The sequence below is a fragment of the Stegostoma tigrinum genome, chromosome 33 (assembly GCF_030684315.1).
Source record: "Stegostoma tigrinum isolate sSteTig4 chromosome 33, sSteTig4.hap1, whole genome shotgun sequence".
Lineage (NCBI taxonomy): Eukaryota > Metazoa > Chordata > Chondrichthyes > Orectolobiformes > Stegostomatidae > Stegostoma > Stegostoma tigrinum.
Genome location: NC_081386.1, coordinates 8305735 through 8321190, shown reverse-complemented (window position 1 = coordinate 8321190; position 15456 = coordinate 8305735). Strand labels below are relative to the sequence as shown.

At 40.3% G+C, this 15456-nt stretch overlaps 1 protein-coding gene across 1 annotated transcript in view; it reads right to left on the bottom strand.

The window, feature by feature from the left end:
* LOC125467100 (hepatoma-derived growth factor-related protein 3-like) overlaps positions 1 to 15456 on the bottom strand; it is a 117555-nt gene that overhangs the window by 21307 nt on the left and 80792 nt on the right. The gene's annotated exons all lie outside the window — the stretch shown is intronic.

Below are 15456 nucleotides of genomic sequence, written 5' to 3'. Positions count from 1 at the left end.
ACCAAACTGAACACTCCCAAAAAGAACACCGGCTGAATTTACACCTGTCTACATTTCACATAACCCCTACAGTGTGGAAACAGGCCTTTTGGCCCATCAAGTCTATCCTGACCCTCCAATGAGCATCCCACCCAGACCCAAACCCCCTGCTCTATCCCAATAACCCTGCATTTCCCACAGCTAATCCAATTAGCCTGTACACCCCTTGACACTATGAGGCAATTTAGCACAACAGACATGGGGAGAAGGTGCAAGCCCCACACAGATAGTTGCCCAAGGGTGGAAGCGAACCCATGTCCTTGGTGCCAATGAGGCTGCATTGATAATCACTAAGCCATCATGCCATCCAATTTACATTGGAATCAGTCCTTTTAAATCGTTGGACCTGTGGCCAGTTCCTTTTGGAAGTGACACTTCCTAAAGACAATGTTTTAAGTTGGCTTTTGCACTCTAAAGAATCTGTAGTAATGTGTCAAGGTGAATGCATGGAGCTTCCACCGCTGCTTCAATAGAGCCCTTGCCTCACAAAGCACATTAATAATATCTTGTGATGACTCAGAAATTAATTATAATTTTGATCAGTGATTATGTATGCATACACAGCAATAAATAAAGGGAAAACATTGCGTAAGTTTATTGATCAAGATAAGGCCAGATCAAAGCACTTTATAACTGATTAAGTACTTTTGTTAGAGTGTAGGGAAATGATGCCAATGGTGCACAGTAAGTTCTCACAACAGCAATGAGATAATGTCCAGATAATTAGTCTTTTGGTGATACTGATTGTGGGCTAAATGTTACCAAGACGTTGTCGAAGAGGAGGAGAGTTATCTACAATGTCATAGAATCCTTTATGTTCACCTGGGAGGATACACCAGGTCTCAGTTTAATGTCTCTTCTGAGAAAGGGTACCACTGACACTGCAGCAGTTCCTCAATAATGCACCAGAGTGGCAACCTAGAGTTAGGATGATACCAGCTTGAATCACATCTCTTCTCTGCAAGGTGGTTCTTGCCCTTTCTGGCTGTCCATATAAAGTTTATTTATGTTAATAAATGGCTGCAATGCTAAAATCTGGAGCTTAATGTTTTTGTTCCAAACCATCAACTCTGCATTTGTCAGCTAACATTTATCTATATATTTTTTTAAAACACATGACTGAACTTTGTTCCTTGAACAATGCCAGCTCATGGACAGACTTCGAAAATTCCCAATCACCATCTTCTGGATACTTTTATTTATTTCTGTTTCAAGGTGATTGACATGCCAGTAGTCCAATCAGATATTATGATGGCTGTCCCAAAAATATTGTTACTTTTTTTGCCACAGCAATTTAATGACTTTTGCTTTTCACAGTGGACGTTAACTAAACTGACAGTGGATTGGAAGTGACCATGACTGGCCTAGAATACAAATATTCGTGCCGATTGTGGGGAGGCGATGGCCTAGTGGTATTATCGCTGGACTGTTAATTCAAAGACTCAGATAACGTTCAGGGAGACTTGGGTTCAAAGCCTGCCATGGTAGGTGCTGGAGTTTGAATGCAATAACGAAAAAAAAGATTGGAATTAAGAGTCTAATGCTGACTACGAATTCATCTGGGTCACTGATGTCCTTTAGAGAAGTAAACTGCCATTCTTGCCTGGTCTGGCCTACATGTGATTCCAGACCCACAGCACTGTGGTTGCCTATTAACAGCCCTCTGGCTAGTTAGGGGCAGGTAGTAAAGGCTGCCTGGCCAGTGATGCCCTCATCTTGTGAATGAATAAATGAAAAATGACCAGCAAAGTAGGTAGAAGTCAGCATTGCCTCTCTATTAGAGTATCATGGTTGATGATGGAAAAATAAACAAGAAATGAATGCAAATAGGCAAAAGTTAGAGTTTTTTGAAAATTCACAAATGTTTTTAATTTAAGACTTTACTTTAGGAATTGCTTTTTAACACATTATTACTTGCTACAGGATTTATGGAGAATGATTAGAAAGACTAAGAGCTGAAATAATGAGTTTTTGTTCTACATTATTGTGACAGAAGATTAATCTTTGTGCTGTTCCGCTGGGTGCCTATTTCTCATTTCTAATATTGCCATTCTGTTCTGTGTGTTTACAGTTCCAGAGGTGGTTGTGGAGGAGCAGAGGTGTGTTAATTTCAAGTGTAGGCCATTGTGTAGAAGGGGGATATGGGCTCAGTCAATTGTTATTCATCTCTCGATTTTCAGATCTTCTGTTTTCACATCATGTATTTAGACTCTCATAATTTTCACCTTTCAAAGCTTTGTGTGGACCTTATCCTGCAAGCAGAGTTCGTCTCAAATTTAGCTTTGTGAATGCCCAAATTTGCATAGAAAAAATGTCATGTAACGTTACATGCCATAAAGGCTGTGGGTCAATGGATGTTTGACAAATGCTATTACAAGCGCTGTTCAGTTTTGCATTAGCTGCAGCATATAGGCATGCATAGAGCAGATGGGCATTCCTGCAAACATGCAAAATAAAATTTCAACTGAAATACTAAGAGAAATTCAACAGTTACAGAAAGAAACAGAAAGGGCTGGAGAAATCTGGCTGATCAGACAACGTCCATAAGAAGAAAAACAGAGTTAATGTTGAGTACCATAGGACTCTTTGGAACTTATCGCAAAACGTTAACTGTTTATTTCCCCAAAGATGCTGCCAGTCTTGCTGAGTTTCTCCAATACTTTCTGCTTTTATTTCAGGTCTCCAGCTTCTACAGTGCAGTGATTTTATTCACCACAGTTAAACTGTTTATCATAAGATTGTAAAATGATACAACCCACAAAGGCAGCCATTTGACCTGGTCTTTGCATGTCAGAGGTTTAGTACAGCCACCTAACCAGATGCTAACTTGGCCATTTAGTTCAAATGTATTTGGGTAACTTACTCCAAGTGATTACATTATACTTTTATACAAAAGTCAGTTTGGTTTTTCCATTTTGCTTTTATCTTCTAATTTCTGAATTCCCCTATTTTTTAAAAACATTACATCAGCCAGAGCACATTTACAGGCATAGAAGAGGTTCAACGACATAACAATACTCATGTAGCAAGTACATGGTCCAAGATCATACTACAACTGTTCTACAAAGGATCACTTAGCTATGTCATGCACTTGCAGTGCCTTAAACCCTCTCTTGGCAACTCCTGTTTCCCTTGAAAGCAGTTGGCTACACCTTGCCAAAATCACATCTTCAAAAGAGCTTCATGGAACAACAAACAGAGCAAGCCTCAAGAGTATTTTGCATGCTGTATATTTGCAAAAACATTTGGGGTTTCTTGAAGACTAAAGCATGAAATGGAAGCATGCCGTAACCCACAGCAGTATGTAATAGTCTATCTGCCCACGTGCCACATCTGGCTTGCAAGCTCTTTTTATTCAGCTGCTGCACTCCAGAGTTGTTCAGTTCAGTATACTGGGAGCTGTAACTGTTCTGAAAATTGATATTGTGTACAGGGAATGCAAAATTTAGGCATGCAAAAGGTCCACAAAAGGGCATTCAACACACTGTGCTAGCTCTTTAAGAGCAATCCAGTCAGTGCATTCTCCTGACCTTCCATAGAATTCCTACAGCATGGAAGTAGGCCATGTGGCCCATTAAGTCCATACCAACCTCTCTGGATAGCATCCCACCCAGACCCATCCCCTACATTATACCTGCATTTCCCCACCTTAGACACTATGGGCAATTTAGCACAGCCAATTCATCTAATCTGCACTTCCTTGGACTGTGGGAGAAAACCCACGCAGACATGGGGGGGAGCATGCAAACGTCACACAAACAGTCACCCGACGGTGGGATTGAACCCGGGTCCCTGGCAGCAGAGCTAACCACTGATCCATCCTGTCACTCCACAGTCCCTTATATTCCAGCTTCAAATGTATTATCTAATGATCTTTTCAAGGTTTGAGGGTTTAAGATTATAACAGGTTTAGAAAAGGTAGACAAGAAAAATTTGCTCTTGCTAGCTAATGAGGGGCTCAGATTTAAGGTTTTGTGCATGAGATGTACAGGAAACGTGTGGAAGAATTGTTTTTACAGTGTATGGTAATGACCTGAGACTCATTAACCCACGATGGGGATGGAAGCAGAGGTGCTGAATGATTTCAAAAAGAAATTAAACTGATTCTTGAAGGAAACAAGTTTGAAAGCTTACAGGGATGCAGCGAGGAATTGGCACAGACCAGAATGCTGCATGGGGATAGGCCTGAAATGTCAGCTTTTATGTTCCTCAGATGCTGCTTGGCCTGCTGTGTTCATCCAGCTTCACACTTTATTATCTTGCTGCATGGGGAGCCAGGATAGATTCAATTAGTTGAATGACCTCATTCTCTGTTGTAAGTGAATGTGTGACTACGCCATTTCCCTCTGAAATCAACCACTCAAATATCTGCTTCAGTGCACAGTTGATGCACTAGTGGTTGTCAGCTTTAAGCATTGTGCTCTGTACATCCAGAAGTGAGGATGGAGATGTGATGATTAAATGCCAACATCTGGCAATATCTGTTACTTTGAAAGAGACACACTTCTGCCAAAGGAAAACTTTATGCAAAAACAGGGTATGTCAACTTTCTGGGATATAGAAACTAGGACTAATATGATAACACAGTTCCAGCAATGGTAGAATTAATCTGGTTTGAAAGTTAGCAAAAAGGCAAGATTGTAATCAGCCAGTGAGCATAGGAAATAGGAGCTGGAGAGTCCATCATATGGCTCCTCAAGTCTGCTCTGCCATTTAACACATTTGTGGCTGATCCTCTGAGTCAACACCACCTTCCTGCCTACTCCTTGTGTGCTTTAGATTTTTGATCTTTCTGAAAATCGCTGATCTGAACCTCGATTATTAGCACTTGTGACATTAACTCAAGATATAAACTCAAGATAATGCAGCTGGGATGTTGATGAGGTTATGGCAATTGTAAAATTTACAAAAACATGGAGGTCACTTTAGGCTATCAGGATAACCAAAAATGACCTTCACGTGCACATTTGTGCAAGCAATGTTAGTCGAGGTAATGAGCGATTGGGTCCAACGTATCTGAAGCAGGGGATTAAGGTATGCTTTGGAGTTCTGCAAGGATTACTCAAATGGAAATTACTGCCGTTGAGTTAAATTGATGTTTGAACAAAAACCATTGCCAAAAATAACCATGCATATACATTAATTGTAGCTGATGTAGTAGAAAAAATATACTTTGAAATTAGGAGAAAATGTGAGAATGGAACAAGAATTTATAAATTAAAATGTTAGGACCATTTTAAGGAGTCAATCTTGCACAATCCCACTCCCAGCATGGAGTAAGCAAGCAGTGGAATTTTGTGCAGAATTCACATGTACATATCCCATGACCTTTTATCCAGACACACAGAGAGAGTGAGAGAGCACAAGAGCACGAGAGAAAGCGAGCGAGCGAGAGAGAGTGCGAGAGAAAATATAATGAAACAAAACTAAAGAGACAGTGGGCACGCGTGTGAAATGAATCTTTCAAGTGTGAATTGGGCGGCCAACAGTAAGCTTAGGAGGATGGGGAAGTGATGAGGAAGACATGTCTGGCTAATATAAAGTGTGAATAGAATTCAGCTAACATCAGGGAAAACGCAAAAATTTTCTACCTGTTTGGCCATCAGCTCCCAAATTCAGGATGTTTTACCACTGAACATCTCACTCTGCTCATTAAGACCTCTGACTGTGTGTAACCACTGGAGGCAGTCTTGTTTAAGATTAGCTGGTTTTGAACTGACTCTGATGTTGGAGAAAAATGCAATATGCCCCTTTATAACTCTAGCGTGCAGATGAGACTTGGAGGCTCACGTACATAAATCTTTGAAGGCATTAGGTCTTGTTGAGAGCGCAGACAGGAAAGTATTTATAAATTTTGAGCCTCAGAAATGGAAACACTGAGTTCAAAAGCTGCGAAGTTAAGTTAAAAAACTTTTTAGACTTGGTTAGCCTGCAACTAGGGTACCAAGTTTTAATTTTGGTCATGATACTTTAGGAAGGAAATGAAGATCCTTGACAGAGTTCATGGAAGGTTCATCCAGGAAGGTTTGAAGGATAAAAGAAATTATTTACAAAGTCAACTTGAAGATTCTTGTGTCCCTCTAACTGGAGCAAAGGATGGCGAGAGGATGTTGGATGGAGGCGTACAAGATTATGTTTAGTTCGAGTACTATAAATGGGCCAGTTTTTGTCCAGAGTGTGCAGGAGGGCTTCCTGACACAGTATGTAGATAGGCCAACAAGGGGCGAAGCCACATTAGATTTGGTACTGGGTAATGAGCCCAGCCAGGTGTTAGATTTGGAAGTAGGTGAGCACTTTGGTGATAGTGATCACAATTCTGTTATGTTTACTTTAGTGATGGAAAGGGATAGGTGTATACCACTGGGCAAGAGTTATAGCTGGGGGAAAGGCAATTATGATGAGATTAGGCAAGATTTAGGGAGCATAGAATGGGGAAGGAAACTGCAGGGGATGGGCACATTAGAAATGTGGAGCTTATTCAAGGAAAAGCTCCTGTGTGTCCTAGATAAATATGTACCTGTCAGGCAGGGAGGAAGCTGTAGACTGCGGGAGCCGTGGTTTACGAAGGAGGTGGAATCTCTGGTCAAGAGGAAGAAGAAGGCTTATGTTAGGATGAGATGTGAAGGCTCAGTTAGGGCACTTGAGGGCTACGAGGTAGCCAGGAAAGACCTAAAGAGAGAGCTCAGAAGAGCCAGGGGGAGACATGAGAAGTTGTTGGCGGATAGGATCAGGGTAAACCCTAAGGCTTTCTATAGGTATTTAAGGAATAAAAGAATGACGAAAGTAAGATTAGGCCCAATCAAGGATAGTAGTGGTAAGTTGTGTGTGGAGTCAGATGAGATAGGGGAAGTGCTAAATGAATATTTTTCAACAGTATTCACTCTAGAAAACGACAGTGTTGTCAAGGAGAATACTGAGATACAGGCTACTAGACTAGGTGGGATTGAGGTTCACACGGAAGAGGTATTAGAAATCCTTCAGAAGGTGAAGACAGATAAGTCCCCTGGGCCGGATGGGATTTATCCTCGGATCCTCTGGGAAGCCAGGGAGGAGATTGCCGAGCCTTTGGCATTGATCTTTAACTCGTCATTGTCTACAGGAATAGTGCCAGATGACAGGAGGATAGCAAATGTGGTTCCCCTGTTCAAGAAGGGGAGTAGAGACAACCCTGGTAATTACAGACCAGTGAGCCTTACCTCAGTTGTTGGTAAAGTGTTGGAAAAGGTTATAAGGGATAGAATTTATAATCGTCTAGAAAAGAATAAATTGATTAGGGATAGTCAGCACAGTTTTGTGAAGGGAAGGTCGTGCCGCAAGGGTCGGTGTTGGGTCCACTGCTGTTTGTCATTTTTATAAATGACCTGGATGAGGGCGTAGAAGGATGGATTAGTAAATTTGCAGACGACACTAAGGTCAGTGAAGTTGTGGATAGTGACGAAGGATGCTGTAGTTTGCAGAGAGACGTAGATAAGCTGCAGAGCTGGGCTGAGAGGTGGTAAATGGAGTTTAATGCAGACAAGTGTGAGGTGATGCACTTTGGTAGGAGTAACCGGAAGGCAAAGTACAGGGATAGTGTAGATGAGCAGAGAGATCTCGGCGTCCATGTACACAGATCCTTGAAAGTTGCCACCCAGGTTGACAGGGCTGTTAAGAAGGCATACAGTGTTTTTGCTTTTATTAATAGAGGGATCGAGTTCCGGAACCAAGAGGTTATGGTGAAGCTGTACAAAACTCTGGTGCGGCCGCACTTGGAGTATTGTGTACAGTTCTGGTCACCGCATTATAAGAAGGATGTGGAAGCTTTGGAAAGGGTGCAGAGGAGATTTACTAGGATGTTGCCTGGTATGGAGGGAAGGTCTTACGAGGAAAGGCTGAGGGACTTGAGGCTGTTTTCATTAGAGAGAAGAAGATTGAGAGGTGACTTATTTGAAACATATAAAATAATCAGAGGGTTGGATAGGGAGACCCTTTTTCCTAGGATGGTGACGGCAAGCACTAGGGGTCACAGCTTTAAATTGAGGGGTGAAAGATATAGGATGGATGTCAGAGGTAGTTTCTTTACTCAGAGTAGTAAGGGAATGGAACGCTTTGCCTGCAACGGCAGTAGATTCGCCAACTTTAGGTACATTTAAGGCGTCATTGGATAAGCATATGGATGTACATGGAATAGTGTAGGTTAGATGGGTTTGAGATTGGTATGACAGGTCAGCACAACATCGAGGGCCGAAGGGCATGTACTGTGCTGTAATGTTCTATGTTCTATTATGACAAGTTTAAATAAAGGTAGACATAGAAATGCTGTTCCCATTAGCTAATGTACAAGGATCAGGGGTCATAGACTTATGATGTTGGGAGATATAGTAGGATGTGAAGAAGAAATTTTCTATGCAGGCAGTGGCAATGACCTGGGGTATAGGACAGCAAGAGGTTGGGAGCGTGCAGTACGGGACGGGAAGGAGGTGAGTGGTGGGGCTGATATTTAAGTGGCCTTTAAATGATGCTGAGAAACCAAAGTGGGTCTCCTAGCCAGCTCATCTCCACATCAGTACTCCCTGTGCACTCTATCACAGCTTGCTAAATGCACAACAAATAAAACCTGGGCAAAAAGACAAAAATCCCCCAAAACCACACACAAGTTGGGCGTGCATTTCAAAAAGGTGTAAAACTAATCATGTCAGGTTATCCCAAAAACCTCGGAAAGTCTGGCCCCAGGTCCCTATTTAATAGCCAGGATCCCCTATGTACGGTACTTCGTTCTGCTGCCTCACAGCACCAGAGCCCTGGGTTCTAGTTTCTAGTTTCAGGTGACTGGAGTTTACACATTGTTCCTCTGGGTACTCCACATCCAAAGATGTGCAGGTTAGCTACATTAGCCGTGCTCAATTGCCCATGTTGTCCGGGGATGTGCAAACTAGGTTGGATTAGCCATGGGAAACGCAATGTTACAGGAATTGGGTGGTGGGTCACTACTGGGAGGTCAACGTGAACTTGATGAACCAAATGGCCTGTTCCCACACTGTAGGAGTTCTAAGATAACCTTTTCCTCAATCTATCCTGAGAGATTCAATGGTCTATGCATACAGAATCCTCAGGCTCCTGTACACCTTAAGAACTGTACCTTTTACATTGTAGTGCTGTTCTTCAATCCTTCCACGAAAACGTATAACTTCACACTTCTTTGCGTTCAGGTTTATTGGCCACATGTCCATAAGCCTGTTTGTGTCTAACACTATACTGTTCAGAGTTGATAATATTTCGAAGTTTGTGTCATCTGTAAATTTTGAAATTATGCCCTATACACCCTGTCATTTAAATGGAGTAAAGAAAAGAGTTCTTAATACCAACTTCAAAGGAAAACCCACAATATTCTACCCTTTACTCCTAAGGATCATTGTTCATCGCATTTCTGTTTCTTGTCACTCAGCCAACTTTCTATCAATACTGGTGCCCTTTTAATTCCACAGGCTCCGTTTCACAGATAAGCCTACTTTGTCATTACCTGATTGCATCCAATACTTCACAATGTCAGTGTGATGCCAGGTACATAGGCTGCATATCCCAACAACTCGCTGATTTGAATCAAATAGCATGTTCCTTCAATTGTTTGATAAAGGTAAAGTGCAGACTGTACCCAACCAGTCCATGTTTGCAAAGCCCAAAAACAAAATGTTGATTGTTAGATGAGAGTCTGCGGTTAGGCAGCACTTGCTGAACAATCCTGCGTGCAACAATAGCTACATTAACAAACACTTTAAGGCAACTGCTCAAGCACGTAACGTGGCTCATTTTCACTTGCCAGAAGCAACATACAATCATAGGCAAGGGCTTGTCTTCCGCAAGCCAAAAAAAGGTCCAAGCTACATGCTTTCTGAATTACCCAGGAGTTTAGGAAGCCTATAGTTCCCCGATGTTTTCTCCATGACAACGCTTCAGTCAGAGTCGACTTGCCAAACAATCAGTATGTTTTTGTCCTGTAGTATAAAGTATTATAATTGTTTCAAATTTACATTCTTGTGATCTGTCCTGACAAATTCAGGACAATTCAAAAAGCTTCAGCAACATATCTCCCTTTTCAGCAATGGTCCTATTTCTTTGCCAACTGACGCCCATTTTTATGGGGCAATAAGATCAAATAGCTCCTATCTAACATTGGAAGCACGCCCAGAAATTTGCCTTATTTATTGGAATGATGCCCACAGCCCAATTTCAGGTCAGGCTGGATCTTCACGACTTTAGGCCTGAAAGCAGTCCCAGATGAAACCGTACTCTCGGACCTTAATTTCTACGATAGACATAGTCTTGTTTTAACTCAAAAAAGGTTTGATAATTCTATATGATGATAGTAATAGCAATTGAACCCAAAGGACAACAGTGAATTGTAGAGTTGGAACATTCCAGAGACTATGACAAAGAATGAGAACAGAGAAAGGAGAATAAGCTTAACCTTGTCTGTGAAATGAAAACTGACTCAAGAGACAAAATATAACACTAATAAAGAGAAAGCAAAGAATACAAGGTAAATAAAAGATGTTCATGTTTTATATATACAACATGGTTATAAAATTACAACAAGACATATTTTAAGTTTTTTTTTAAAAACAATAAAGGTGATTTGCTGCATGCTTTACAGCTCGCAAACTCTTATAAAAGTGCAGTTTGTAGTTAGTATTAATGAAGTGGCTGCTAACTTTGGCTAATGCTCTTAACACTGTTTCTCAAAGTAAGCCACACCAAGAATTGATTAGGCACTGTCAACAGGAAATGTGTAAATTTATCCAGGATTTACTCAATTTGCACACTGTTCCAATTTCAAAAACTAAAATTGCTGAGGAAGCACCAGAATGAGCAAATGGACTTGAACAGAAAAGAATGGCAGAAATGTAGAAAAGGAAACATGTCAAGGAGAAGTCTTTTGGTAAATGAAGCACCAAGGCCTGGATGTTATATTTGGGGACACGTTCTGCAAGTGTGCCTATTTTGAGGCTCATTAATTGCAACCCCAGTTGATGTGCGACTTTGTCCCCATAGGTTTTGGATTTACAGTGCAGTTTACACGCTACTATCCAATATGGGAGGTGGGCTTGTGAGAATGCTAGCCTTGGCTCCCGGCCCCAGCAGCACTGTATCTAACTTTGTTTAAGAGTCCCCTGAATCGGAGAACAGGCTGAGAGGTCACTTTGCAATAGCTTTCACCACGTTCTGGTAGCTTTTCTATTGAAAAGCGCTATAATGATTGTAAAGAGGTATATAATGCTATTCAAGGCTAGGGTCACCTTAACATAAAACCATAAATCACAGGTGCAGAATTAGGCTATTTGGCCCGTTTAGTCTGTTCTGCCATTCATGGCAGGTCTGATAATCCTTAACTATACTATCCTGTCTTTCCCCTTAAACCATGATTCCCTTTCTGACGAAAACCTTGTCTCCCTCAGTGTTGGCTATAACCAATCCTTACGGCCCTCTGTGGTAAAAAAAATTCCACAAATTCTAACTCAGAGAAGCAATTGCTCTTCATTTGTTTTAACTGTGTGACCCCTTATTCTGAGTGCTCCCTCTGGTCCTACACTCTCGCACAAGGGGGAAAGTAAATTTTCTATATCTACCCCGTCACGTCCTTGAACAATTTTGTAAGGTCACCTCTCATTCCTACTGCTATTCTCCATTCCCTTGGTCTTTGCTATTAGTCGCTGAATTTGGATATTTGCTTCTTGAGATTCATGTATGAGGACACCCAAATCCCTCTGTTCTATAGCCTTCTGCAGTCTTTCACCATTTAAATATTATGCAGCTCCAATATTCCTCAAGCCAAAATGCATAACCTCATTTTGCCACATTATATTCGATCTGCCAAGTGTTATCCTACTCACTTAACCTGACTTTATTCCTCTGCAGATTCTTTGTATCACCCTCACCACTTACCTTCCCACCTATTTTTGTGTCATCAGCAAACTTGGCTATTGTAAATGAACTTAGATGAGGAAAGTGATCAATATATATCAAACAAATTGTGGCCCCCCCAAGCAATAGTTACACGTTGCCAGACTGAAAATGCCATTATGTCCCCATGCTAATATGCTACCTCCAACATCATGAGTTTTTATCTTGAATAGCCTAATGTGTGGTACTTTATCAAATGTCTTCTGAAAAGTCCAAATATGTTATACCTACTGCTTCCTCTTTATCAATTCTGCTTTTGTCTCTCCTCAAAAAGAATTCTAAGAAATTCGTCTTCATGAAGCCACACTGACTCTGCTTGATCAAATTATACATTTTGAATTGCTTTGCTATTACATCCTTTACAGCAAACTCAAACATTTTCTCAATAATAGAAATTAATCCAACTGGCCTATAGTTATCTGTGTTTGTCTCTTTCCTTAATTAAATAAAGTTGTCACATTGGCAGCTTCCCAATCCCCTGGGACTTTGCCAGAATCTAAGGATTTCTGGAAGATTACCATCAGTGCACCTACTATCTCCGAGGCTATTTCCCTTGCTATCCCAGAATGCATCCTGTCAGGTCCAAGCACCAAGCTGTCTTTAGCTTTACTTTTGTAGATCAGATCTCTAGGGTGAATAATTGCATTAAAAGCACATCTACATTATCATACAACATATTACTAATTCTACTAATACTGACACATACCAGTTTAAACTCCCCTTTCAGAATGTTTCACATTCCTTAGCATTTATGCTCAATCACGGCATAGTTTTAATAGTCTTCTAAAACCCTATACCACCAGGCAGGAAAGATTCATGGGAAGAAATCTGATTGTCTTTTCCCATTTACAATGGGGAACACAACCTGAGCACAGGCACGGTTAGCTTTTCACAATAGGCATTCTCAAAATGCAAAAGTGCTAGTGGAAGCTGATGTGGGGTCTGGTTCATGAAGGAAAATTGTATTTCTTCCAGATGCATTAAAAGTGTCATACTTTAGGTGTCAAATCTTGCCTCTGAAAATTTGACTCTAAGTGCTATTGGAAGTGAAGATACTGGAATATGTATATCTGTTTGAGGCAATCTTTCTGGAACCATTTTTGACCTAATGTAAAATATAATAACTGTGTTCTACTAACCTCAGTGACGGACAATATGCAAGAATGCTATACCTCACCCATGACTCAATTCTTGACCTGGGACACTGTCTTTAACTTGGGTTACTGGTAGGAATATCTAGATTGCATTTTCTGTGGAACAAAAAGCAATGACGACACTTATTGTCCAGCCGTGGGGTTCCCAACTGCTATATGGATCAGAAAGATTGAAAGTTTGACTCCTGAAAGACATGGGCTATGAGATAATTTCTTAAAGGCGAACACATAGTGGATGATTTTGCCAAGGGGGTGAAATCACACATAGTTACAGGCAAGTGTAGTACTCCACAGATGTCATATAAACAGAGGTAGTGTGTATCCTTTTTTATTAGGCATCTCTAAGTTGTCCTAAACAATTTTGCTCTCCTCCAAATTACCGACAGGGTCTGTAAGTTACCCAAAAATCAAATATGAATATTTGAAAGTGTTCTTCCATTAGCATAAAGCACTGGACTTCAGAAATTTTTACAACTGAAGATCTGCAATGGAAATTAAATGATAAATGTACTTGCATCAAGCATATTAATATGTTAAATACCCTGTACTTGCACATACTTCATGGGAACAATTTTGCTATCAAAGTTTGTCATTTCCACTTTTGCAATGAAAATGTCATGCTGCAACCACACCCTTTCCCCAGTAATGATATTATCATACCCAGCCTGCTGGTTTACACTGCAGAGAATCTCCTTAGCTCCAATCTATTCTATCCATGGTTTCCTAAACTGTCACATATTTAGTGATAAATGCTGTAATACTGAAATCACACATGCGCCCCAGATCAAAAGCTTCTCTACTCTTTAACTTCACTTTATCTAAATACTACTCCTGGTCTTGTTTCCCCATATTTAATGCTAGGGAGATTACCTAATGGAAAAGAGCAGTGTTCAACTGCTCTCTTCTATTTAATGACCTTCAACTCTATTTATAGGCTTTAGCTCCCGAGGCCTTGATAACCTTGCCCAAGTGAACTCAGTTTTGAAAACTCCAAATGAGTGCCTTAGCAACATTATTTTTTTAAAAGAGGAGGGAGATTCAGATTTCAACTACCTTTGTCTGAGAAGTTGCTTGTTGATTTTCCTCCAATATGGTCAAGCTCTAATTTGAAGATACTTGATTTTTTTGATAGTATAGTTTGTTAGTAACCGATAAAATAATTCCAAGTTTAATGATCCATCAACGTCCAAAGTTCAAACAGATAAGAGCCATGTTTATGCAACCTGTTGCCATGATTTTGCCCCCTTAAGCCTCAGAATCATTCTAAGTATAGGTGGAGTTAAAAAAACTGTGTGTAGTAACTAAATATTACTTAATATAGTTTGCAAGCTTGCTATGGAAAACTTCAAATTATTTGTTTTGTTACAGGTAATTTCAAAGAAAAAACTCTATGTAACACTTCTAGGAATTGGAAGACCTTAGTCGCTTTGCATGATGATTGTGGAGAGTCACAGAACTTGAAAATAATTTCTTTCCAGCTACGTAACTGTATTTCCCTCGTTTGATGGAATAAGTAGGTACAAGTAACCATTTTTTCGCAGATGTAAATAGCAGTAAGCAACAGTTTAAACAATCTTGTAAAGTTTTCTTCAATGTTATCATGATGTTGCAATTATAGCCAACTCTTAAGTTGTACTAAACCATAGGGCTGGTGCCTTTGTGATGATTAATTTGGATTTGACACTAACAGAAACTGAGTAACTACTAGTCTATACAATTTCTCTTCTCACCAATGAGCCTGCACCAGAAACAGTGCGGAAGACTCGTTCAAAGAATACCAAATCGGAAATCTATTACACTTCATTCAGCATCCCACATTTAAACTGAAAGTGTACCAGTGCAGCATCATCCAGTAGTGGGGGTGTGCATTACACAAAGGGTAGATCTTTGACAGAGGTTGAAACTCAGGTGAGTTTTTAAATGGCAGCTATTCTACAGCACCAGAACAGACATACAGATAGAGAAATTGAAAATTAAATGCTAACTGCTAATATCCATCTATCAAAGTTGCTGCAAATGTGCTGTTGTTAAATCTAAACACCAATATTATATGAGGATTGCAACAAATGATAGCCAAAAAAAACGGTAATCAGAAAGATTCACAAGTTGAATTAATGGAATTAACAGAGCAACTCTTTGTTCTATACGAAAACATTAACTGTCATGACTCTCAACATAAGAGATATACAAGTGTTTAGGCTCTGTGAATATCTACATAATGGAGGTTAGCTACCAGTTCTGCATTGTGTGGCTATAAGTGAAATAATGGAAGAACAATTTTCAACATAAACTAAATTGGCATTGTATAAAACAGTTGCATTTTATG